The sequence below is a fragment of the Podarcis liolepis genome (assembly GCF_965112155.1).
Source record: "Podarcis liolepis genome assembly, chromosome: 10".
Classification (NCBI taxonomy): domain Eukaryota; kingdom Metazoa; phylum Chordata; class Lepidosauria; order Squamata; family Lacertidae; genus Podarcis; species Podarcis liolepis.
In genome coordinates this window covers 45,552,628-45,576,954 of record NC_139562.1, presented here as the reverse complement: position 1 = coordinate 45,576,954, position 24,327 = coordinate 45,552,628, and the positions used below count along the sequence as shown (strand labels likewise).

The 24,327-nt window shown below is 43.7% G+C and overlaps 1 protein-coding gene and 1 long non-coding RNA gene across 21 annotated transcripts in view; one reads left to right on the top strand and one right to left on the bottom strand.

Moving 5' to 3' along the window:
• Positions 1-24,327, bottom strand: part of GRIP1 (glutamate receptor interacting protein 1) — a 344,378-nt gene that overhangs the window by 197,940 nt on the left and 122,111 nt on the right. The gene's annotated exons all lie outside the window — the stretch shown is intronic.
• Positions 1,240-24,327, top strand: part of LOC310687961 — a 41,356-nt gene continuing 18,268 nt past the window's right edge. For 2 of the 4 annotated variants that reach the window (XR_014516682.1, XR_014516684.1), the window contains exons 1-3: positions 1,240-1,534; positions 4,026-4,207; positions 6,662-6,777. This is a non-coding gene — a long non-coding RNA (uncharacterized lncRNA). Of the gene's footprint in view, positions 1,535-4,025; positions 4,208-6,661; positions 6,778-16,876; positions 17,035-23,628; positions 23,777-24,327 lie in introns of those variants that run through there. The other 2 variants (XR_014516685.1, XR_014516683.1) reach the window with 2 other exon arrangements.

Genomic DNA, 24,327 nt, shown 5'->3' with positions numbered 1-24,327 from the left:
AGTAAATATAAGACAGATAATTTACTCTGCTGTTTTCCCATTTTTTTATACAACTGTAGTGCATTATTTACAGCTGGTTCATCAGACCTAATGAAATGGCATTTTAGTGTGCATAGACGTACATAGAAGAGGCAGTTCAAAACCAACAAAGTAAATTTAATTAAAAAGTGTTCATTTTTCAAATATAAGGCGCACTCCTAGAAAATCCCCCATGTCCTCCAGATATATTACTATGGTTCTAGTAATACAGCCTTAAAAAAATTTAGTCAGTTGGGCTATTGTGTGCTTAATGTTTGTTATAATTCTGTTTATTTTTGTTAATTATTCACTACTTCAATTTAATTATATAAATATACCCAAAGGCATTTTGATATTGGGCAATGATTAATTCAACAGCATTTTATGATGCTTCTCAACAGCAAAGAGTGGGTAACTTTAAACACAATGGATACAATCCATGTTGAAGTTGATGATAAACATTCATCTGATTTTAATTGAAATGAATTGCGCTCAGTGTGCTTGAATAGTCAAGCAGCTGGATGTACACAGGCATGAAAATGTAAATAAAAATATGCAAATTATAACCAGGTGTAGTCTTCATCTGTGAAAGTAGAAGTATTTTAGGTGAACACAGACACAGCTTCCTGACAACACACATCTGATTTCAGAACCATAATTTTAAGCATAATCCTATGTAGGTCTACTCAGAAATAAGCACCACAGTGTGTGCGTAGCAGGGGTGAAGAACCTCGTTCCTGGGAGCCAAATACAGCTCTCCGTCTGGCCCATGAAGTCCCCACAAAGTTGCCAAGAAGGAAATGTGGCCCTCAGACTGAAGAAGGTTCACCACCCCTGGTGTATAGGCATTCTTGCTGTGGTGTCTGTCCAGCCATGCTCTTTCTTGCCCTCTCCTTCTCTCTCCCCTCTGCTTTTAGCTCTGGCCCAGCTAGTCTCTGCTTTGGTGCAGCATCTCCAGTTCTGAGAGCAACAGTTGGCCTTCTCACCTCCCATCTCTTTTTCTTTTGGATCTCTATTCTCCTTTGCTCTTTCATGCTCCCCTCCCTCTCTCCGTATTCCTCTTGCATTGGTAAGACACTTCCAGCTTTCCCAGGGTATGGCCACTCCTGTAGCTCTTTCCTATTGCTTCCTCTGAACTTCCTTTGGGCAGACTCTCATGTTCTGTCATTGCTTCCAGGGACTTCTAGATAACATCAGCTGAATCCACTGAGCCCTGCTGAATGTTTCTGCATGAAGCATAATCCAGTTTTGGTACATACCAAAGGACTAGGAATAACATCATTGCATGACGTTATGGTTATGTCATCAGCCAGAATAACCTTTGTGAGTGCAATAATAGCCGCTTACACTTCTCCGGACGGCTAGCTGTTGCAGCCCTTCATGAGCTTCCCTCTATACCCATGGAAGTGAGGCAGAGCCTAGTTGGCAGATCTAAGTGTGGAAGTTCACGTTCTGATCCACTGACTGAGGATGGAATCTGACTGCACCTTGCATTTGCAGAGAAGTCCATCAAACAGTGAGTGCAATAATGGACACTCAGTCAGATCTGTGTAGCTTAATTGATATACATGTTTTTAGTAACTGAATTTGACGAGACAGGAAAATATATACAGTGGGGATACACACACACACACACAACAGGTGTGATTCCCACTTTTGTACATTAGGCTGCATTCCAGCCATGCACTTCTATGCACAAACACATTTCCATCAGGCAAACAATAAATATCATTACAGTTCGGGGAAGCATAGTGTGCCAAGCATTCAAGGAAGCCATGGAACAGAGGCAGTGAGTGGGGTGGAGAGAAGGGGCATAGCCTAGGGAGAGTTCCAGGGACCAGATAGGAAGGCCTGGAAGGCTCCACACAGCCCCCAGGCCTGACGTTTCCCACCTCTGATATAAAGCTATCACTGTGCATTATATAAAAAAAACTCAAGAGGTGTGCTACATGTTATGTATTGAAGTTCTCACCCTGGGCCAGCAGGGGGATACTGTAGATAGTTATGCAAATAAGGGATCGAAAGTGACATTCAGTGATTGGATAGTTTTAGAAAGTTGTTACAGTAACGTTGTACTGGAGCTCTATATAAGCAGGCTGACTGAACCCTTAAGTTCAGTTCTGTCCTGGCCTGTGAATAAACAAGAGCTGTTTGAAGAATCGCTGTGTCGTCTGATATGTTCACCCACAACTTAACACTACATATATGCACAGTAGATGCCCTGTTTTGCTCTGGTTTGGAGTAATAATTTCAACACTATTCAAGAAATCTGATGAAGTATAATTTGACCATATCACAGCACACATTAGGAAGAAGGGAGGAGAAGAAAAGTAAGTTCTTCACAACATGACTGCTAGATGTTATTTTGGGAGGAATTTGGCACTACATGATAAGCCTCTCTGAAAAGATGAATACAACTCCAGGAAGCATGACAGCATAAGAAAGCCAATGAGGACAACCCCACTATTAGTGCTTCAGGAATAAAACACAGATTAATGTCACTAAAGCACATGTCACAAGAGATAATGATGATGTGTACAAATGAAGCTCCTCAACATGAGCCAAAAACGTAAGCACCACAGAAAGCAGGATAATAATTATACACAATTCACAAATGACACAGCCATCTGCTAAGTGTGCATTGCACTCTCACAGTATCAAAGGGTTTGTTCTACTTCTTCCCCATAAAACTTGCTTAAAAGTTTCCTCTTTCTATTCAAGCGGCATAAATTATAAAGCAGCGTAGCAAGCACTTTGCATCGCCTAAACAAGAAATGTGCTGGTCGGCTCCAAAGGCACTGTCTCTGAATAGTGCTTCGTCAAACTAGTCATTATGCTAAGATGAAGAGGCAGATGATCACTGGAGATGGAAAAAACCAGAAAACACATTTTTTGCGCTCTTAAATCAAAATTCTAAAGGGAAGTATAATTCCAGAAACAGAAGCAGCCTTCCCCACATACCTTGCAAGAAGCACTTATTAAGAATGCATCCATCTTCATTAAAAAACAATAATAATGACAAACTCCATTCGACGGCCAATAACTAAAAGCATTCAAATCTGAGGGGTTACTTCTGACATTACATTATGACGTGCCTTAGAATCATGCTTTTAAACATCTACTTAAATCCTCTAGGAGAGGATGTCTGGAATTTTGGGGGTACACTTGTATTGATTAGTGTTGGCACACTCTACATGGGGCTGCCTTATAAGTTCATTTGGAAACTTCAGTTACAGGAATAGTACAGAGTACAGATTCACTTTTGTACCCACTGCCTAGCTAGCTGCCTAGTTACTTCCAAGCTCAAAGTGCTGATTTTGACCTGTAACACCTTTATATAATCCCTCCCAAGAACTGAGATCTTCCACAGAAGCCCTTCTTACTACTGCTTCAGGAAGGTATTCATTAGGTGACACTGTACAAGTAGACCACTGCCTCTAGAACTCCCCCTGGGAGATTCAGCTGCCTCTTTCTTTTCTGGCAGTTAGGTAGGCAGCTAAAGCTTTGTTTTTTAATAAGATAGCCTGGCACTGCTAGTTTTGCTGTTTGCTATTGCTTGTTTATATGGTTATTTGTTTGCTACTGCTCATTTAATTTTACTATTCTTAGTGAACGCTGTTCTGATCTTCACAGAGAAGTAGAGTAAGATATAAATAATTTTAAATAAAACAAAAAAGCATTCTGTTGCAGGAGCCTGCTTGTTGTATACACTGAATTTGCAAAGGCTGTGCATATACTCACAAGGCTCCAGCCCATGCTGCTTCGCATTCCCTTTCCACAGCAGCACAGCACATTATTATACTATGCGCTGGAAAAACATGTGCTTCATATATCTCCTTTTTGTGCTTCCAGTGTATTCTTGTGTGAAGTAAGAACATGTGCATCTCCAAGAATAAGCTTCAAAAGTGCACACCCTTCAGTGCTCCCTGCCATGCACAAAGCATTGTAAATTGGGTGTTGGATAAGCAAGTCTTATGGTTCTGGTGCTTTATTCATAACACTTGCAGGTTCCAAATAATAGTGACCTTTGTGCAACTCTGGCAGAGGTCATTTCCACTACAACAGCTGTCTTCATAAGACACAATTCACCACAGTTTGTTGTAAATGGGATGTTAATGGCCAGAACAACCCATTGAAAGAATATGTCACCTGGGAAGGCAGAGAATACAAGAGATCTGTAGCTGGCAAGGTACAAAGAAAAGTTTCATTTCTGATCTTTGGCACAGCAATTACTCTCTTCTCGGAAAAAGATTTTGACACTATGTGTGTTACCTTCCTTCCATCTTTATTCTATATAACTGGTGCTTGATGCAGATTTTTTTTTAAAAAATTCACTCTGGATCTTTGTCATGTGATGATTTTAATGTGTATCTGAAGTCATTATATTGTGGAATGCTTGGGTTTTCCTTTCAAAACCGAAAATAAAGTCTCTTTGTCATGCAAATATACCGTATTTTGCGCCCCATAAGACGCTCCGGCCCATAAGACGCACCTAGTTTTTTGGGGGGGAAATAAAGAAAAAAATTTTTATTCCCCCCCCCAGGTGCGGGGCTGGAAGAACCAGGTCGGGGAACAGTGGGAAGGCACGCTCTGCCTCCCCGCTGTCCCCCGAGCTTGTGGGGCTGGCGATGGGGAGGGCAGCTCTCTGCCGCCATCCCGAGCGGGGCGGGACTTAGCGCCCCGCTCGGGATGGCGGCGTAGACCTGCCTGCCGTCCCGCGACGGCAGGCAGCTCTGTGCCGCCATCCCGAGCGGGGCGGGACTTAGCGCCCCGCTCGGGATGGCGGCGTAGACCTGCCTGCCGTCCCGCGACGGCAGGCAGCTCTGTGCCGCCATCCCGAGCGGGGCGGGACTTAGCGCCCCGCTCGGGATGGCGGCGTAGACCTGCCTGCCGTCCCGCGACGGCAGGCAGCTCTGTGCCGCCATCCCGAGCGGGGCGGGACTTAGCGCCCCGCTCGGGATGGCGGCGTAGACCTGCCTGCCGTCCCGCGACGGCAGGCAGCTCTGTGCCGCCATCCCGAGCGGGGCGGGACTTAGCGCCCCGCTCGGGATGGCGGCGCAGAGCTGCGCTGGTCCCAGGACCGCACGCAGCTCTGCAGGGCCACCGGGAGCGGGGCGGAGCTTCTCCCCCGGCTCCCGGTGGCCGGGCAGAGCTGCGCTGGTCCCAGGACCGCACGCAGCTCTGCAGGGCCACCGGGAGCGGGGCGGAGCTTCTCCCCCGGCTCCCGGTGGCCGGGCAGAGCTGCGCTGGTCCCGCGACGGCAGGCAGCTCTGCGCGGCCACCGGGAGTGGGGCGGAGCTTCTCCCCCGGCTCCCGGTGGCCGGGCAGAGCTGCGCTGGTCCCAGGACCGCACGCAGCTCTGCGCGGCCACCGGGAGTGGGGCGGAGCTTCTCCCCCGGCTCCCGGTGGCCGGGCAGAGCTGCGCTGGTCCCAGGACCGCACGCAGCTCTGCGCGGCCACCGGGAGCGGGGCGGAGCTTCTCCCCCGGCTCCCGGTGGCCGCGCAGAGCTGCGCTGGTCCCGGGATTGCAGGCAGCTCTGCGCAACCCTCGAGCCGGTCTCCCGAGGGTTGCGCAGAGCTTCCTGAAGCCTGGAGAGCGAGAGGGGTCGGTACGCACCGACCCCCCTCGCTCTCCAGGCTTCAGCGAAAGCCTGCATTCGCCCCATAAGACGCAGGCACATTTCCCCTTCATTTTTGGAGGGGAAAAAGTGCGTCTTATGGGGCGAAAAATACGGTATATAGGCTCCCCCCCCATAACAATAACAAAAACCACAATCACAGAAAGAACATGGTGTTTTGTTGACTCCTGGTCATGATCTCAAACAATTACATTATATTGGGCTGAACTACTTTTGCTGAACTCATCGACTACATTAGATTCGACTTTTATAGCTTTAATGATCAGATTTCAATAACATACAATTGCATTAAACCAACAGGATTATAGTTACCCAAGTTATTTTCAATTGCTGCCTTATGCCTAGGTGCGACGTAGATAATTTTCCAGTCTAGCACCATCTCTGAGTTAATTATATATGTATTGATCAAGAAGTTCATTTACTTTTCTTAGATAAGAAACTACATAATCCCAATCCTTTGAGTTCAGCACATTAAGAACTTTGCTCTCAGAACTGAATACTATTATGTGCATTTGTGTGTACTACTTTACTATGTTTTCAGAAGATCCTTTTTCAGGTTAAAATGAAAATCAAATGCTGGTATTTTGCCAAAGTTGTTTTCAAGCACCACCCCATTAGCTGGGAGGCCCCCCACATTTATCCTATTAGTTTGCTCTGGATTGCTTCTTTTCCCTACAGAACTACAAATAAACCTTTTTAGTTTTCCATGGTGGTAGCTTTCAGATGTGGAAGTGTTTGGCACTTCATTCCCATTAGTCCAACACTTTGAAAGTAAACTATTAAATTTCAATAGCAATGGTGTACATTTACTGAACAATTTCTCTCTTGATCCTTGAAAATCTTGGCTCCAAATTACAACTCAAACCACATTCTCAGTTCTTAACTAGTAACCAAACCAAACCAGTCCATCTAGCTACTCTAAGTACTCTTTCAAACTCTTCAAATACTACTTTCCTTCTCCAAGCAATTATTGCCAGCCAATTAACAAATCCCTTTGCTTTCAGAAGTACTTCACTAGGACAGGAATCTACTTCAAAATTTCATAAATAGAAAGGCTGAGTTAACCATCAAGGATATCCAAACAACTGCAAAATTACAGCTGCACTATTAGAACATTATGGTGAAAGGTTCATTTCTTCTGTCAGCGCCTATAGTAACCCTGAGCTAATTGACTGTGGGATGCAGATGACGATTAACAGCAATTAGTGTTGGGCTTTCAGCGTTTCTGGGCTGTTGCTGTTTTCAAACTGCTGTTTGTAATATGTTATTTGAATGCATTCTTCTGTATGTTCTTCCCTGCATGTTGCAATCCTCAGATGATGTTTTGTTCTAGATCCCTCAACTCCATGAATCACATCTGGTGGTGAAGAGGCCTGGGACATTTTATTTCGTGGCTTCCATGTGTGGAATGCCTTGCCAAGGGAGGTGTTCTGATAGCTGTTTTGGATTTTGGCTTTCATGATCTGAAGGGAGATCATGATATTGTGGGTGGTGGGGCAAACCCCATAACTCTTGGATTTAGGAAAAGTTAGAATTAATCAAAGTTTTATTAAATTGTGCCAAAAGTTGAAAACTGTTAGCTATGCTAACAACCCAGGCCAACTTGGCATAACCACTAAGATGAGCCATTAGCAGGGGACAAAGGCCAGTGATAGGCTATCAAGGAAATGATGGGGGGGGCCAAGGCTGCCAGGCAAGGAGGGGAAGGGCTCCTCCTCCAGCTGTGTGTGGGCAGGGAAAGAAAGTGCTTAAGCCAGGCATGTCCAAAGTCCATTTTGGGGGCCTAATCTGGGCCGCCGGTCAGTTCAATCTGGCCCCTGTGGCAGTTTATTTCCCAAGGTAAAATAAAAAAACCCTCAACAACTTCAATCCTAAAAAAAAGCTCAACAACTTTGGTTGGCCCCCACTGGCCTTCACTTCATCAAATCTGGCCCTCTTTTAAAAAAGTTTGGACACCACTGGTTTAAGCTTTCAGCTTTGGTGATATAGGCCAGGGGTGTCCAACAGGTCAATCGTGATCTACTGGTCGATCCCTGGGAGGTTTTGGTAGATCACGGTCAATCGCTGGCTCCTCCACCTGACCCCAACCCCTTGCCCCTCCCTCTAGATTGCTATAGCAGAATACGGAGCTCTCGTTGCGAGGCTGACTGTTTCATTAGTGATCGCTTGGCGAGCGACTTTTTTATTTATTACTTCGCCCTGATTCCCTGAAAGAGTACCTGAACCCCCCCTATGAATGGGACGTTCCCCAAATGGGTAGATCTCTATTTTATAATTGTGTGCGTAGATTGCAGTCTCTTCCAAGTTGGCTGTCCCTGATATAGGCTGAAGGAATATTGTGGCATCTTGCAAGAGGTTTGAAAAACTGGGGAGAAGTGGACCTGGCAGAAGTTTTGGTGGGCTAGCTGGGATAAACTGGAAAAGAGACACAGAGTTTGCTGTTTGGCAACCTTTGAATCCAATGCTGTGCTTCTGTAGGAAACTAGTCCCTCTTAAGATGAGAGTGCTGGAAATTCCTCCACTGTAGACTCAAGGTTGCATATATGTGTAAATAAAACCATATATCATGAAGACACCAGTCTCCACTGTGCCTCACTTCCAGAGAAAACACAAATCCTGGTTAAGCGCCAAGACCCCTGAAATCTTTCACCACTTGGAGATTAGGGTGGCCTGTAACAATATATTTTGTTACTGTTGTTGTGTTTGGGGTTGAAAGTCACATTGATTTTTTCTGAAAATTGGATGGAAATATAAATTTTAAAAGGAAATAAATTGATGATAAGCATAACGTTCTACTCTTTCAAGAAAGATGACTATTTAAAGTATTTTAGTTCATGTGTTAATAGAATCACTCAATATCATGGTATGATTTAAAAATAAATCATTCTAAACATGCAGAGAAAAAGAATGCTATTAAGAATTTTGAATTCTCTGACCCAATATAATTGGTGTGTGCACATGTGCACTGGCCTATACATACTTGTCCTTAAAAAAGAGGTCTGATCTGTGTAGTTGTTCCTTCCATAGGCAAAGATGTTGGGCAAGATGTTTGTTACCTTTGGGGAAATTACTGGAAAATAGGTCAGGTATGACAATTGCAGGCAGTCATTGTTGCTGAAGGCAGGAAAGGGGCTGTGGAAGCAGAGATTCAACTCTTCCAGGCATGGACAAATTGAGGCTTTGGCAGCTGCTATGTATTCAGAGCCCAAAATCCTTTCCAAAGGCTACAGAAAATAAGTCTTGTTACTGTAGTAGGATCCATCTGGGTTGATTTCTCTAAGCCATTTCCAATATTTAAATTAAGGGAAGCATTTCATGTGTACCTAATCGCTTCTCCCACAGCCGTTCCCCCCGGTTCCTTTCTTTAACTGCACATACAAATATTGTGCATATATATATATATATATCATTTGTTTTAGAAATGACCACAAACAGTCCTTCATGATGCAACTACAACGTGGTTGGCTTAAGAAATGCTTAGTTTTTCACTGATTGCCATTAGAACGTTACACAACCTGCTATGAATAAAATGTTTAGCGAGCACTTGAGGTGAATGCTATTCCCAATGCATTGTGGTCTCAAAATATATTAGCATTATTTGGCTGTGCCCCTTTGTAATCACATGTTTTAAACTGTTCTGAAAAGAACTGTTCTGCATTTTAGCTCAGTTCCTGAATACATCTTCCTTAACATTTTCCCTTGCTACTATCCAGCTTTCAACACTTCTAAAAGTGGCAGGGCAGAGCGATACGCAGGCCTGAGAAGACTGGGATCTGCTGCCACTACAGATTACAATCTCGAAGTCATACAGGGAGAATTTTCATTGTAGCCTGCTGGTGAAAACTGCTCCCTTTTGTAGTTACAGTAACTCTTCCCTGCACCTTTCTCTCCTTCTGCATTTTCAACTATTTAAAGTATTGTCATGAAGTGGTCAGGCTCCTACTATCCTTTTCCTAAAATTGAGGAAACCCTCTTCCCAAAGCATCTACAAGGGCAAAGAATCTCACATTTTTGGGCTACAGAAGAGAGACCCCCTCTTCTCTTTGTTTGTTGTTTAGTCGTGTCCGACTCTTCGTAACCCCATGGACCAGAGCACGCCAGGCACTCCTGTCTTCCACTGCCTCCCACAGTTTGGCCAAACTCATGCTGTTAGCTTCGCGAACATTGTCCAGCCATATCATCCTCTGTTGTCCCCTTCTCCTTGTGCCCTCCATCTTTCCCAACATCAGGGTCTTTTCCAGGGAGTCTTTTCTTCTCATGAGGTGGCCAAAGTATTGGAGCCTCAGCTTCAGGATCTGTCCTTCCAGTGAGCACTCAGGGCTGATTTCCTTCAGAATGGATAGGTTTGATCTTCTTGCAGTCCATGGGACTCTCAAGAGTCTCCTCCAGCACCATAATTCAAAAGCATCCATTCTTCGGCGATCAGCTTTCTTTATGGTCCAGCTCTCACTTCCATACATCACTACTGGGAAAACCATAGCTTTAACTATACGGACCTTTGTCGGTAAGGTGATGTCTCTGCTTTTTAGGATGCTGTCTAGGTTTGTCATTGCTTTTCTCCCAAGAAGCAGGCATCTTTTAATTTTGTGGCTGCTGTCACTATCTGCAGTGATCATGGAGCCCAAGAAAATCTCTCACTGCCTCCATTTCCTCCCCTTCTATTTGCCAGGAGGTGATGGGACCAGTTGCCATGATCTTCATTTTTTTGATATTGAGCTTCAGACCATATTTTGTGCTCTCCTCTTTCACCCTCATTTAAAGGTTCTTTCATTCCTCCTCCCTTTCTGTTACAGCAGAGCTTTGTGCCTCCTGAAACCCCTTCCTACCCACCTGCCAAATTTGGCCCTCAATGCAGCCCAAAAGCTGCTGCCTGAACGGCAGAGGCAGAGGCAAAGCAGAGGTGCAGCCATCAGATCTATATTCTGAATATATTCTTAACTAATTTGTAGTGGATATAGCAGCAGCCGCTTATCACCCTGCTCTGACTTCTCACAATAATTTTCAGTGACAGAGTGTACAAAAATCAAGTGCTATGGACATAGTACTACACAGTCTTCAGAAACATAAGTTCAAAACCCTTGAAATAAGAAACAGATTATGACATTAATGACAATTTGCGTGGTTGTCATTACAACATTGAACATAAATTAAGAAAAAAATGTTGGGGAAACATCATGTTCAGTATAAATGATTTGATTAATCATTAACCTGCTAAAACACCCTTGTTACATTTCAAAGGAACTAGCATTCCTATCAGCAAATTAATTCCCATGCCCAATTTTTGCCACTGGATACTTAGAAAAATGACATATTTTTCTTAGCTGCCTTATTTATGTGGTCTCTTGTCCTCTTTCTGTTTTGGTGTGAAAGCATTAAGAGCTCTCTAGAAAATACAACATTTTTAGTACAGCCAGCTGGCTGCATATTAGACTTTCAAAATGTTGTCTTCATTTCCGCACCAATTTCTTCCATACCATCAAACTCTGAGTCAAATTTAATTTCATGCAATGTGCCCTGCCAATTTCTCAATACAAAAGCACATATAGGAAGAAATCCATTAAAAAGCAATTTGGAATATTCAGAGAGGAAATCTAAGATATTCAAAAAAGGAGAAAAAAACCCCAATCTATTTAAGCTTAACAATTTAGTGCATGTAATATAATTTGTGTGAATTAATCTAGCATCTAAGCACAGTGGATATAATGAAGTAGTCCAGGTATAATATTTGCAACAGATAAAAATGAAAGTTTTGTACCTTGTAGAACTAGTGGTTTAATGTACACCTTCAGATTACTTAATAAAGGTTATTGAGTTTTCCACGTCATCAAAGGAGGATAGTGAGGAACACGAAAGGCTTCACACAGTGCTGATATATCTAATTGACCTGTGTGTGTTTTATACTGAATGTCCAACAAATCAGGAAATAGCCAGAAAAATAACATCAGCCTTCATCAACAGCCCTCCAGCTGTTCTGGACTACAGCTCCCATCAGATACAGCCAGCACAACTAGGTTGACTGAAGCTGATGGCAACTTTAGTCCACTACATCTAGAGCGTACCAGGTTAGTAAAGGTTGAATTAGATAAACAATCCAAGGCTAAGTTTGTGCAATATTAGGTGCCAGAGCTCAAGTCTGTCTTGAAATTGAAAGTGTTACTTTAATCCAACCTCTTCAGAGACAGGTTGAAGCTGCTTGATTAGGGGGGTTATTTTGCACACATTCAAAGGCACTAGTTTGCATGGTATTACGGGCCATGTTCTAAAACTATATCTTGGCACACCTTTGCCAGTTTATACAAACTGCCCTAAAGGACCAGGTGCACAGCTTGGGAGCCATTTTGGACTCACAGCTGTCCATGGAGGCACAGTGTCCAGGGCAGCTGTCTACCAGCTCCATCTGGCACACCAGTTGAGACCCTACTTGCCTAGTTTTGCCAAAATGGAGCATGCCCTGGTTATTTCCCGCTTGGACTACTACAGTGCGCTCTACATGGGGCTACCTTTGAGGGTGACTTGGAAACTACAACAAATCCAGAATGTGGCAGCTAGAATGGTTTCTGGGAGTGGCTGCTGGAACCATATAACACTGATTCTAAAAGATCTGATTCCAGTATTTGAAGTGTTGGTGCTGAACTTTACAGTCCTAAACAGCTTCAGCTGTATATACCTGAAGAAGCATGCCTACTCCCATCATTCAGTCCAGACACTGAGATCTAGCTCTAGAAGTAAAGTTACAAGGAACCAGGCTGAGGGCCTTCTCAGTAGCGGTGCCCACCTTGTAGAATGTTCCTCATCAGATATCAAACAGATAAATAACTATATGACTTTTAGAAGACATCTGAAGGCAGCCCTGTATAGGAAAGTTTTTAATGTTTTATGGTGTTTTTATATTTTGCTGGAAGCCGCTCAGGGTGGCTGATATAACCCAGTCAGATAGGCGGGGTACAAATAATAAAATTGCTGCGGCTGCTGCTGAGGATAGGAATGAATTAATCTATTCCTTATCTTTATCAATTCCACATTCGTTTTCCACATCATCTTTCATTTCAAAACAATCCTCTTAAAATAGTAGTTAAATGCATATTTTATCTCAAAATACACGTCTATATTCTAATTTTGATGAATTTAAACTTCCAAGAAGGGTATCATGGCATCTGGTAAAGTTAGACTGAGAGATGAGAATCAGGCCATTTTCATATAGGAAATTAAAATTTTCATATAGGAATTTTTTTTAAAAAAGACAACTGAAGCTATGTCCAATAATCAAGGCATTTTCACACAGCAGAAAGCAGAACTACAAACAGACGGCAATTCTGCCCCCTTTATACCACAGGGATGTCTCTTCTGTCACTCACTTCTCACTCCCTAGGCTAGGGCATGAACCCACGCAGGATCAATCTGAATGGATCTCATTAGTCATTTAACCTAAAAGTACTGTTTAAAAAAGTTAAAACTGGTTATGAGGTACTTTACCACACAAATGGTTTCCTAGATTTTCAACAGAATTTCAAATATGTCCTGGGAAGCTGAGAACAGAAGGTACTGCTGAGGCATCAAAGATCCTTTAAAACCCATTCATTCTAATGCTAAAGCAGCAGAGAAACCCAGCAGACCTGATTCCATCAGAAGCTGAGGAGGACAAAAAGAAAGCATACTCCCCAAAGCCTCGTCTGGGATATGTGCAGCTGCCCTTAATGTTTCTTTGAAATTCCTTTGTTTCAGAGGGAGATCAGGAGATCATGCCCTTTGTACCTCAGTCAGAAATATCAGCTACGGCTGGAACAGAAGGAGCAAATTAAGTTTTGACTCAGCATTCCTGCTAAAAATCAAGCACAAAGATGTTAGAATCTGGACATTGGCCTGCAGACCCTGATGGGGCCAAGCTCCTCACTTTAATCAGTACAGGGAATAAGACATGCTCTGTGGCATGGCTGCCTAGCTTAAAACCTGGTACCTTCCAGAGGTTTTTAGATTACAACTCCCATCAGGTGGAGGGCATCAGGTTGGAGAAGGCTGACAGATCTTGTGAAACGTGTACTTCTACACTTAACATCAAAATAATTCTGCTTGTTCCTGCACCATTTAGGGGATGGAACATGTGATACAAACAAAAAAAAATAGGCATTTGAGACCTCCTTTGTGCATATACTTCTACGGCTGAAGAACAGCCAAGTTGAAATAAGGCTCAGGGGCCTGAAGCTTTAAGAATGCAAGCAGCCGCACAAAACATTCAGATGGGGCATTAGTAGAAGAAGAAGAGGAGGAGGAGTTTGGATTTGATATCCCACTTTATCACTACCCAAAGGAGTCTCAAAGTGACTAACATTCTCTTTTCCCTTCCTCCCTCACAACAAACACTCTGTGAGGTGAGTGGGGCTGAGAGACTTCAAAGAAGTGTGACTGGCCCAAGGTCACCCAGCAGCTGCATGTGGAGGCGCAGAGACGCGAACCCAGTTCCCCAGATTTCAAGACTACCGCTCTTAACCACTACACCACACTGGCTCCCAAGTAGTAGCTGTCTGGATTAAACAGGGCCTGTAAACTTAAAATGCATTTCATTAGTAAGAAGCCAGGCTGCATGTATATTTCTATGGCTGCGTTCAGACAGAAGGTTTACTATCTTAGTTTTACCTCTCATAATGCTAGTGCTTCTGTTTCAATTTCTAATATCTGTTTTACACTGCAGCATCCGATGTGATATGGAACTGTGGCTTTTTGATCAATATACTGCCATGTTGAGCTACATTTGAAATGAATAGGAAATAACCGTATGCCAGGACACTGCCCCAAATTCTGTCACATGAGTGGCACCCCCACTGTGCACCCCCACCAACCGATTTTTTCAGTTAATGGGGTTTAAGGTTTTCTGAACAGCTACTAGGTAGGGGCTGCGACTGGAGAGGCAACCAGCTGACTCACGCGTATTTTGGCACCATGTTCCCGTGTGAGCCAGCCAGCAAGCCAGCTGAACTACATCTCAATTTTCTGTTGAAAGATGTTGGAAGGTATATCTATATGGGATGCTGCTTGAGTTCCCCTTAACTTTATGTTGGTATAGGTTTCAGTGAATGTACTGATACTTCTTCACTTTTGTTATAACAACTCATAAAGGCAACAGGGAGAGCTGACCCCAGAGTTAGCTCCCAGATAAACCTCATATATAAATACACAGTCAACTGTCTTTCAAGCTTCAGTTCTGCTGAATGAATGTCCAAATCCCTGCCCCACTTGGAAAAGAAACAGGAGCGAAATATTGATTTCGGACTTAAGGAATTACTGAGTCGAGTCATGGATCTTCTGCAGCTACGAGAGCTATAAATTCTAGCACAATTTTTACTGCAAAAAAATTAATAAGAAGGCTTTTATATTTCTTTCACAGCAACTCGGCTTGTTCTTGCGTATGTTAATAAAACTGGTTTCTTGATTAAGTGCTCCAATCACAGGGAATTCCTGCAGCCCACAGTGGTCTTGTTCAATTTATTAAGAGTGTGTAATTTGGTGAGAACAGAAAACTAGTAGAGATGTAATGTGATCCACATGCTCTACCCCAAATATTTTTTCTACCTAAAACAAAGCCCACTGGTGCTGGCTGCACCCCCCCATCTCAACGGCAGGACTAAAAGGTAAAGGGACCCCTGACCACAGTGGCGTAGCGTGGGGGGTGCCAGGGGTGCCGGCCGCACCGGGCGCAACATTTGGGGGGGCGCGAGTCCAGAGGGAAGGGACAAGCAATCGAGGCTTGGTTGGGGTGGGGGTCGTCGTCTCCGCCACTGCTTCTGTTTCCCACGCGCCGCGCTGAGGCGAGCTGCGCGCGGCCAGCCATGCAAGCGCGGCGCCTGGCCAAGCGCTCCAGCCTGGGGAGCCGGCGCCTTAGCGCCTCGCCGTCAGCCGCGCAGCCGTTGCCCAAGCTCGACAACTCGTGGAGGCCGCCCTGGCGGGAGGGCTCGGCGGCCGCCCTGGAGGAGGAGGACGAAGAGGAAGACGTGGTAGTCGACGTGGAGGAGGACGACGACGCCGACGAGGCGGAGGCGGGCGGCGGAGGAGCGGGAGGCAGCGGTAGCCCGCCGCCGCCGGCGGAGCACGCCGGGCAAGGGCCACGTGGCCACCCAGGGGAGCCTCAAGGTGCGTCGGCATCGCTGGGCGGGAAAAGCACCGTCGAAGCCGCCGCCTGCCTGGGCCGGTGGGGTCGTCGTTCGTTGCTCTAGTCTCCAGGCTGCGTTCCGGAGGGGCTTCGTAGGGCGACCTCTTGGAAGTTTCGCGGGAGGCGGGCCTCGCTTGCGCCCCCACACCGGGCACAACATCTGGGGGGGCGCTCCACGGGTTAGGGGGTGCAAATTACTTGCCTTGCCCCGGGTGCTGACAACCCACGCTACGCCACTGCCTGACCATTAGGTCCAGTCGTGGCCGACTCTGGGGTTGCGGCGCTCATCTCGCTTTATTGGCTGAGGGAGCCGGCGTACAGCTTCCGGGTCATGTGGCCAGCATGACTAAGCCGCTTCTGGCAAACCTGAGCAGCGCACGGAAACGCCGTTTACCTTCCCGCCAGAGTGGTACCTATTTATCTACTTGCCCTTTGACATGCTTTCGAACTGCTAGGTCGGCAGGAGCAAGGACCGAGCAACGGGAGCTCACCCCGTTGCGGGGATTCGAACTGCCGACCTTCTGATCGGCAAGTCCTAGGCTCAGTGGTTTAACCCACAGCGCCACCCGCGTCCCTAACGGCAGGACTAGCCCAGGCTAATTCAGGCACCAGTAGCATCCTGAGCTCACTGCAGCCCAGCCCTCTCTGTTTTCTGCTGCTTCTCAGTCAAAATTTACATTGTAAGCTGCTTGGGAACTGGGAACTGTCTTTTTTTCCTACTTATGAAATGCTGCCTAGCCCCATATAAGCCCATGGTACTGACAGTATATTCCATTATATATTAATAAATACAGAAGGTGTGCATTGAAGTGGTGAACGCTTTCCTTTCAAAATAAGGATCAAGAACATCCTATACCCACATCAAACTAGAAGTATGCTAGCCTGATGGTATGGTAAAAATGTAAGGCTTTTGATGCTTCATAAGTGGTTTTTATTGTTGCCTTGAAATAAAGAGCAGGTGGCTGAACTTCATTTTCTGACCCTCGTGACTGCTTTGTTGATTATCAGTGTGTTTCAAGGCTTTGTTCTTTTCTATTGTTAGAATCTCAGAAAAAATATATTGCAAGTTTTCTTCTAGTTCTCACAGAGAAATGCTGACTGCCCACCTGTGTAATATCATCCCAGGAAATATGGATGTTTGTGAAGAAGTTGACCCTGTTTCACACAGGATTGAAGTAATTGTTATCATGCTGTTCTGGTGGCAACACTGGCTTGAATACGGTTTGCTGAGCAGAGATTTATATTCCTCAAGCGCTCACAATGGGAAGATTAAATAAATCCATGTAAATAAAATCTATTTCAGAAATTATCACTTACAGCACTAGAAATGACTGGATGTCAACTTTACTCTTTGAAATCCTGAAAATGCTATGATAGCACTTTATTATAAAAAGAGATCACTTTCCCTCATATGCTAACTCACCGCCATGTTTTGGTCAAAGAAAATGATGTTTCACTTGACATTCATATTAGGTTATTGCACTCTAAAATGTTAATTAATTTCTAGATGATGGCCTCATGCATAAAAATGTTTTGGCAAGAGTAAATTACTTTTTGAAAGAAAAGAAATCAACAATAAACTGCATTAGACTGGGTAATCAATGTTTATTGAATTTTGTGCTGGAGGCCAGTTTCTCTGTCAACAAAGGTCCTTCAGACACAGATTTTCACTTCAGCTTTAATGAACAAGGTTGGAATCATGAATTGAAATAAAATGCAGAAATAATAAACTATTACTTTCCTTTTCAAGTCTCACTTGAAAGCAAACTGAAAATACAAATACAGCAAAACAGTGTATACAAAACACAGATTTATTTAAAACATTTCTGTGTATACTGCTTTATAAGCAAATGCTTTATTTTCCTGGCAAAGAAAGCATGAAATAATAATAAAATCTAACTGAGCTAGATAACAGTGGTTTTTTAAATTAAAAAAAAACCATTTAGAATTATGTTGTAATTATCATTCAGTTATTCACCAAAACTCAACATTAGTTAGTTCAGACCAGAATTCTCAGACTGCTCTTAGATCCATCTCATGTAATTTTTTCTGTAATCTGATTACCAACTCAGTAATCTGAGTCTGAGTTACGTTAAAGTTAATTTATATTTTCTGCATTTATGTGGTTGGGTGGGGGTGTGGAGACATATTCTCAAATTTATAGTAACACAAGGTGGTCTGAGGACTCTGCTGAATTTGAGGCACTTCCAAAAAAAGTAAGGAGCCCTTCTGATTACAGAACTGATATTCTGGATCCAACCCACTAAACCTGACCTGCAATGCCATTTTTCTAGAAAAAAGAGGTGCTGGAACTCACCATGAACACCTCCCTCATTGTCTTAGAATGGCAATGGTGCCCCCCTGAGAGGTGCCGGAACTGAGTTTCTGTGAGTTCCCCAGAAAAAAGCCCTGACTATACATCTGCAGTAGTATCATACCACTTTAAACTGTAATTGCTTGCAATATAGGATCCAGGGAACTGTAGCTTGTTAAGAGTTGTCAGGAGACTCCTATTGCCCACACAGAGCCAATTCTCAGAGTCAATACCTTTTTCCAGGGAAATCTGGGAATTGTAGCTCTGTTGCATGAATCTGCTTTTAATGTATAATGCAGATTGGGCCTAAATTCTCAGTGAAGCCCTGCCCATCTGTCAAATGTGGCCTGAGGAGAGGGTTGGTCACTATTTGATCTGACCCTATAGGGATGCGGGTGGCGCTGTGGATTAAACTGCAGAGCCTAGGACTTGCCGATCAGAAGGTTGGCAGCTCGAATCCCCGCGACAGGGTGAGCTCCCGCTGCTCCACCCCTGCTCCTGCCCACCTAGTAGTTCGAAAGCACACCAAAAAGTGCAAGTAGATAAATAGGTACCACTCCAGCAGGAAGGTAAACGGCGTTTCCATGCGCTGCTCTGGTTCGCCAGAAGAGGCTTAGTCATGCTGGCCACATGACCCGGAAGCTGTATGCCAGCTCCCTCAGCCAATAAAGCGAGCGAGATGAGTGCTACAACCCTAGAGTCAGCCACAACTGGACCTAATGGTCAGGGGTCCCTTTACCTTTATGGCCAAAACTTTTCCCCTACCACTTTCTTGGCATTGAAGCAAAAATAATTGTTCATTTGTTCAGACACACATTTATTAAACTCCACCCTTATTTTATCTGCCATGTATTCACATAAAAGAGTAATAACATGTGACCTGATCTTGGACAAATCAACTATTGTTTTGCCTCAGTGTCCACTTACCGTGAAATGAGTTCAATGTCCACTAAAGGATATAAATGCAATACATTTCATATTGTTCTATTATGCTACTTGTGAACCACCCTGAGAGGGCGTTTTGCCTGTAAAGGCAATACAATAATACCTAAATATGTAAGTGTGCATTTTAAATATACATTACAATCCCTAGGTGGTGTGTAGCTTGTCCCACCACTTTTGTATTGTGGAGATATTTGCTTCCATGCATTTTTAATAGAATAATGTCGGCGTCTCCTAACTCCCATTTTCAATTTTACAATTCCTTCCTACATATTTTCTGCCAGGTTTGTGATTAAGCAGGAGGCTTAAACATCTTCAAACCTTACTCCAGTCCTTCGGGACCTGAGAAAATGCACTTTTGGAAATCTTGTGGTAGGTAAATTCCAGCAGGATAGTTTTATATTAAAGAAAAACACTATATTGTGGTATAAACTTTACGGATGAGAAACAACTTCCAACAGGTGCAATACTAGCTACTAATGAAACAGAATAAAATATTCCCTGCAATCTGAGAAGAACATTTCAATATAGTGTAAGGCAAGATTTATCATTAGTGTTACCCTCTGAAATAACCTAGATTCTTTCATTAGGCAAGATGTATGTATTTTAACAATAAGGTTTCCACTGCATCTGGAGAGACAATTAAGAAACTAGTCACAGGTTATAGAGCCTGTGAATAAAGTGCTGAATTTGCAAATCTTAGTTTGAATTTCACATTCTGCTCAGTTTCTCTGTAAATCTAACTACCGTATTTTTCGCCCTATAGGACGCACTTTTCCCCCTCCAAAAATGAAGGGGAAATGTGTGTGCGTCCTATGGGGCGAATGCAGGCTTTCACTGAAGCCTGGAGAGCGAGAGGGGTTGGTGTGCACTCAGGAGAGCCCCAGCGCCAGCCCCGCAAGGTCGGGGGACAGAGGGAGGCGGAACGCCGCCATCCCGCTGTCTCCCGAAGTGGTTTGGAGGCAGCAGCACAAGCAGCAGCAGCAGCAGCATCAATGCGCGCACCCACACCCGCCTCAGAGTGGGGCGGGGCAAGGAGGGTAGGAAGGAAAGAGACATGTGCCAATCAGGGCAGGAGGAGTCGGCTGGCCACCCAATCGGCAACTGTCACTATGTCGAGGGGAAGGGGGTGGCCTGGGGGTGAAGGGCAGGTTGGCGGGGCTCGCGCGGCTACTCCTGAGGGGACAGGAAAGGCTGGGGGGGGGTATGAGGGTGCCCACATGAGAATAACTGTTATACACACACAAAACAACACACACCAAGTTTAGAACATTATAGTTGTTTGGGTGCAGCTTCCATCCGAGGCCTCTGCGGGGATCGCTCTGTTCCCATCGAGGCTTGGGAGGCAAGCTGCACACGCGCCAGCCATATGGTTGGCGGGGCGCAGCTGGCGGGCGTTCAGGGAAAGGGGAGGCCTCCGGCAAAGCCACGCAGCTCCCCCACTTGCTGGGGCGCCCCTGAGAGGCCGGCGCCCTGGCGCAATGCACCACTAAGCCCAGTGGGAAAGACGGCTCTGCCCCCTACAATGTCACAAGCTGCATATCACAGCAATAAGCAAAAAGTCTTATCTGGTTGCTTTCTCAGCCCTCCATTTTTTTGATACCATGCTCAGAGTGCACAGTTATTACACACCTCAGCTATAGCCCAAATATGACTTTAATGCAATTCATTTTAATGAGCCACACACATATTCATGGAATCAAAAAGATTATACTACGGAAAGAACAACTGGGTCAGCTAAACCCACAGGGCCCAGTGAAAATTTTAAAAAATTGTAAAGTCACAGACAATTACTGTGTAGCACATCACATTGATATTGTGACATAGAGCGAGCTGAATTTAGCTGAGTCCTACATTCAAATGCCTATGTGTTCTGCTTGTTATTCTTCAGCTTAACATTTTCTTGCCCTTTTCTGCAGCACCTTTTTTCAGTAAAGAGTTTCAGTTTTTTGAATGTTTCATACTTTGGGAGAGGGGTGACTTGATGCAAATCAACAAGTTGACAACATCCCTCAGAAATCCCGTATTTTGTTGTCGTCATGCATGAGCAGGAATACAAAAACATCATGCCTTTTAACACAGACACTATGACCAATTTTAAAGACTTTGAAGAATGAATAGGGTAGGGATTTTTCATAGCTACCTCTTCTTTTGTATGATATTTAAAACAAATAGTGTTATTTGTTTTTTATTTTGTTTAAAGTATTTTAAGCCGCTTTTGGGAGCCATGCCCTCACAAAATGACATACAAATGGACAGATGAGGTGCAATAAAAAAACAGTCACACCAGAAACAGTTCTACAGATTAATTTGAGAATCTGCTGTGGAAATACAAGCTACTTCAAGCATTAGTTAAAGGGAAGTGTGAAGAGGAAGACCCTCAAGGACCACCTAATTGCCAGAACTGAAAGTGCAAGGCAAAAGTCCGTTAGTAGCATGACAAAAACTTGCATGGCACTATTTGAGATAATTCCAACAGTAAAACTCCAACTGATTTCATGAAGCAGAACCAGCACCTTTGGTAGTTAAAACAACAATAATATAATAATACATTTAGCTATTATTCTAGAAAGTCAGTCATTGTGAACAGAATGTGTGTGTTTGTACAATGAGCAGTTTCTCATTTAAACATAATGGCCCATGAGTCCTTTGGATTGCAACAATGACCTTACACTATTTTGTTCAGTCTCTGGAAATAATTTTTGTGACACATAATCCATCCTATTGAATTCACAGCCCTATTAAAATTCTGAGTAATTCAGACGTCAAAGTATTAGTCCTTTATAATAAAAAGTGGCATGTTTTGACTCTTCTATGCCATATTTTAAAAACATCTCTTAAGGTTGAAAATCTTTCTTGTATATTTTCTAATATTGTTATAACATTACCATTTGTCTCTGTTCTTTTTAATAGATACATTCCATAACCAAAACTATCTTTGCTTTGCTCTCAGGAAAAGAATGTTTGAAATTCTTGATCTTGTAACATGTAAAAGAGTTTAAACAATGAGGAAATTTACTAATGTAATGTGAAATGTATCACAGCTACTCTGATTCTGGTACAGTTCATTTGGAATTTAATGAATGTATGTCATACATCTTCAATTATCTCTGCTTATCTCCATGTATTTTACTCTTTAATGTTATTTTATTGTATTTTTATTTGTGTTTAATGAATTCATTATTAAACAAAACTAAAGAGAATTAAAAAAAAAAGAAATATATCAAAAACACTACCTGGAACTACAAGAATATCCGATGATCCTAGCTTTTGTGGAAGCTGTCTTAATCATTAATGAACAGTTTTAACTGTTGTTAAATACAGAGCATGAGTTTCCAGGTTTCAGCAAGCAATCCTTCCTTCAATGTTAAATCTAACAGGAGCACCTTAACAACAAACATGAAATTCCACTATTACCCAGTGGATAATTCTTATTCTTTATTTTAGAATCCCACTGGATCTGTTCAGAACTCCTATACCAGTTGTGCTAAACTCATTCCTTTTATTTCTCAAAAAGAATTCTGATACATGTGAGCCAACTGTGCAATTAGCCACATGTTTCTTTACCTAGGGCAAGCAGAAATTGCCCCGAGTGAGTAGCAAATGTCAACAGCTCTTACAGTAGTATTTTCTTTTGGTTCATAAAGACAGTTGGAGCAGTATCATAGGTGTCTCTACCCGACCAGGCGAAGTTGTACACAAAGCCCTATTTGGATGTTTCTGCCAACACATGAGTGGGAAACACAATGATGCTGAGTGCCTGTCCAAAGAATATGAACGTCTGAAGAGGGGAGTCTTCACACATGCAGGCTCCAACACAATCTGGAAGGGTAAGCAATCAGAGTTCCACACTGGGTGGGAACCCCTACATATTAAGAATTCCTCCTGCCTTCAAATATTTCCATTCTACATATTGGACATGGGAGGGGGGGGCTACTCAGTATAATCCCATTTCCTGTTTGTATGTTAATGAGTTTGACCAAACTGCAGGAGGCAGTGGAAGACAGAAGTGCCTGGCGTGCTCTGATCCATGGGGTCACGAAGAGTCGGACATGACTAAACAACTAAACAACAACATGTTAATGATAACCAGGAGCAGAATGTCCCTAGATAGAGCTGTTGCTACTATTGTGTTGTGAAATACAAGAATATTGCACAGGGGGGGCGGGGAAATGTAGTGGTGATTGGGAGACTTGCATCATAAAATTCAAAGAAGTGAAACTTTCAAAGGATAACTTTGAAAGTTTTCCTTGCCATATTATTTCAGGAAGGGTTACAAGCAGGCTTGCAGTGAAATGTGAACCAAGCCAAATTTCTCCCCCACCCTTAGTTGTAAACCACTTCTGCTGTTTCATCAAAAGAACCCTGGGCATTTTAGGCTGATTAAGAGAGCTTATATATTTATGTTAAGTGATCGCTGGCACCTTTACAGGACCACAGTCATCAAGATTTAAGTGTGATGTGGAATTGCCCTGAGTATTCCACACACTGCGTTCAAACTTCTCTTCCTCTCTGCCATGCCCTCGGTCTTTCTCTCTCCCCCAATTCTCCCAGGGTGTCAGCAGGAGCACTAGACGCCTTGAGGAAATTCCCAAGTCATATCGGAATTCCACACAGAAACCATAAGACTTCAGGAACACAACATTCAAATTAATACCCCCCCAACCTGTAAAAAGTACACATGGCATTGAAAGCCAAAAGTCAGGCCAAAAACCTAATCAGGTAGTGATATGGAAGTTGTCCACTTCAAATATGAACTAGTAAGGAAAATAAAGGAAATTGATATAATTATTTTAAAAATGGGAGAGCTGGACCATAAAGAAGACTGATCGCCGAAGAACTGATGCTTTTGAATTCTGGTGCTGGAGGAGACTCTTGAGAGTCCCATGTACTGCAAGAAGATCAAACCTATCCATTCTGAAGGAAATCAGCCCTGAGTGCTCACTGGAAGGACAGATCCTGAAGCTGAGGCTCCAATACTTTGGCCACATCATGAGAAGAGAAGACTCCCTGGAAAAGACCCTGATGTTGGGAATGATGGAGGGCACAAGGAGAAGGGGATGACAGAGGACGAGATGGTTGTGTTCTTGAAGCTACCAGAATGAGTTTGACCAAAATGTGGGAGGCAGTGGAAGACAGGAGTGCCTGGCGTGCTCTGGTCCAACGAAGAGTCAGACACGACTAAACGACAACAACAACAACATTTAAAAATGGAATACTCCATCCCTCATCATATAAGGAACCTGGACAGCTGTGACCATTTCTGATTAAGG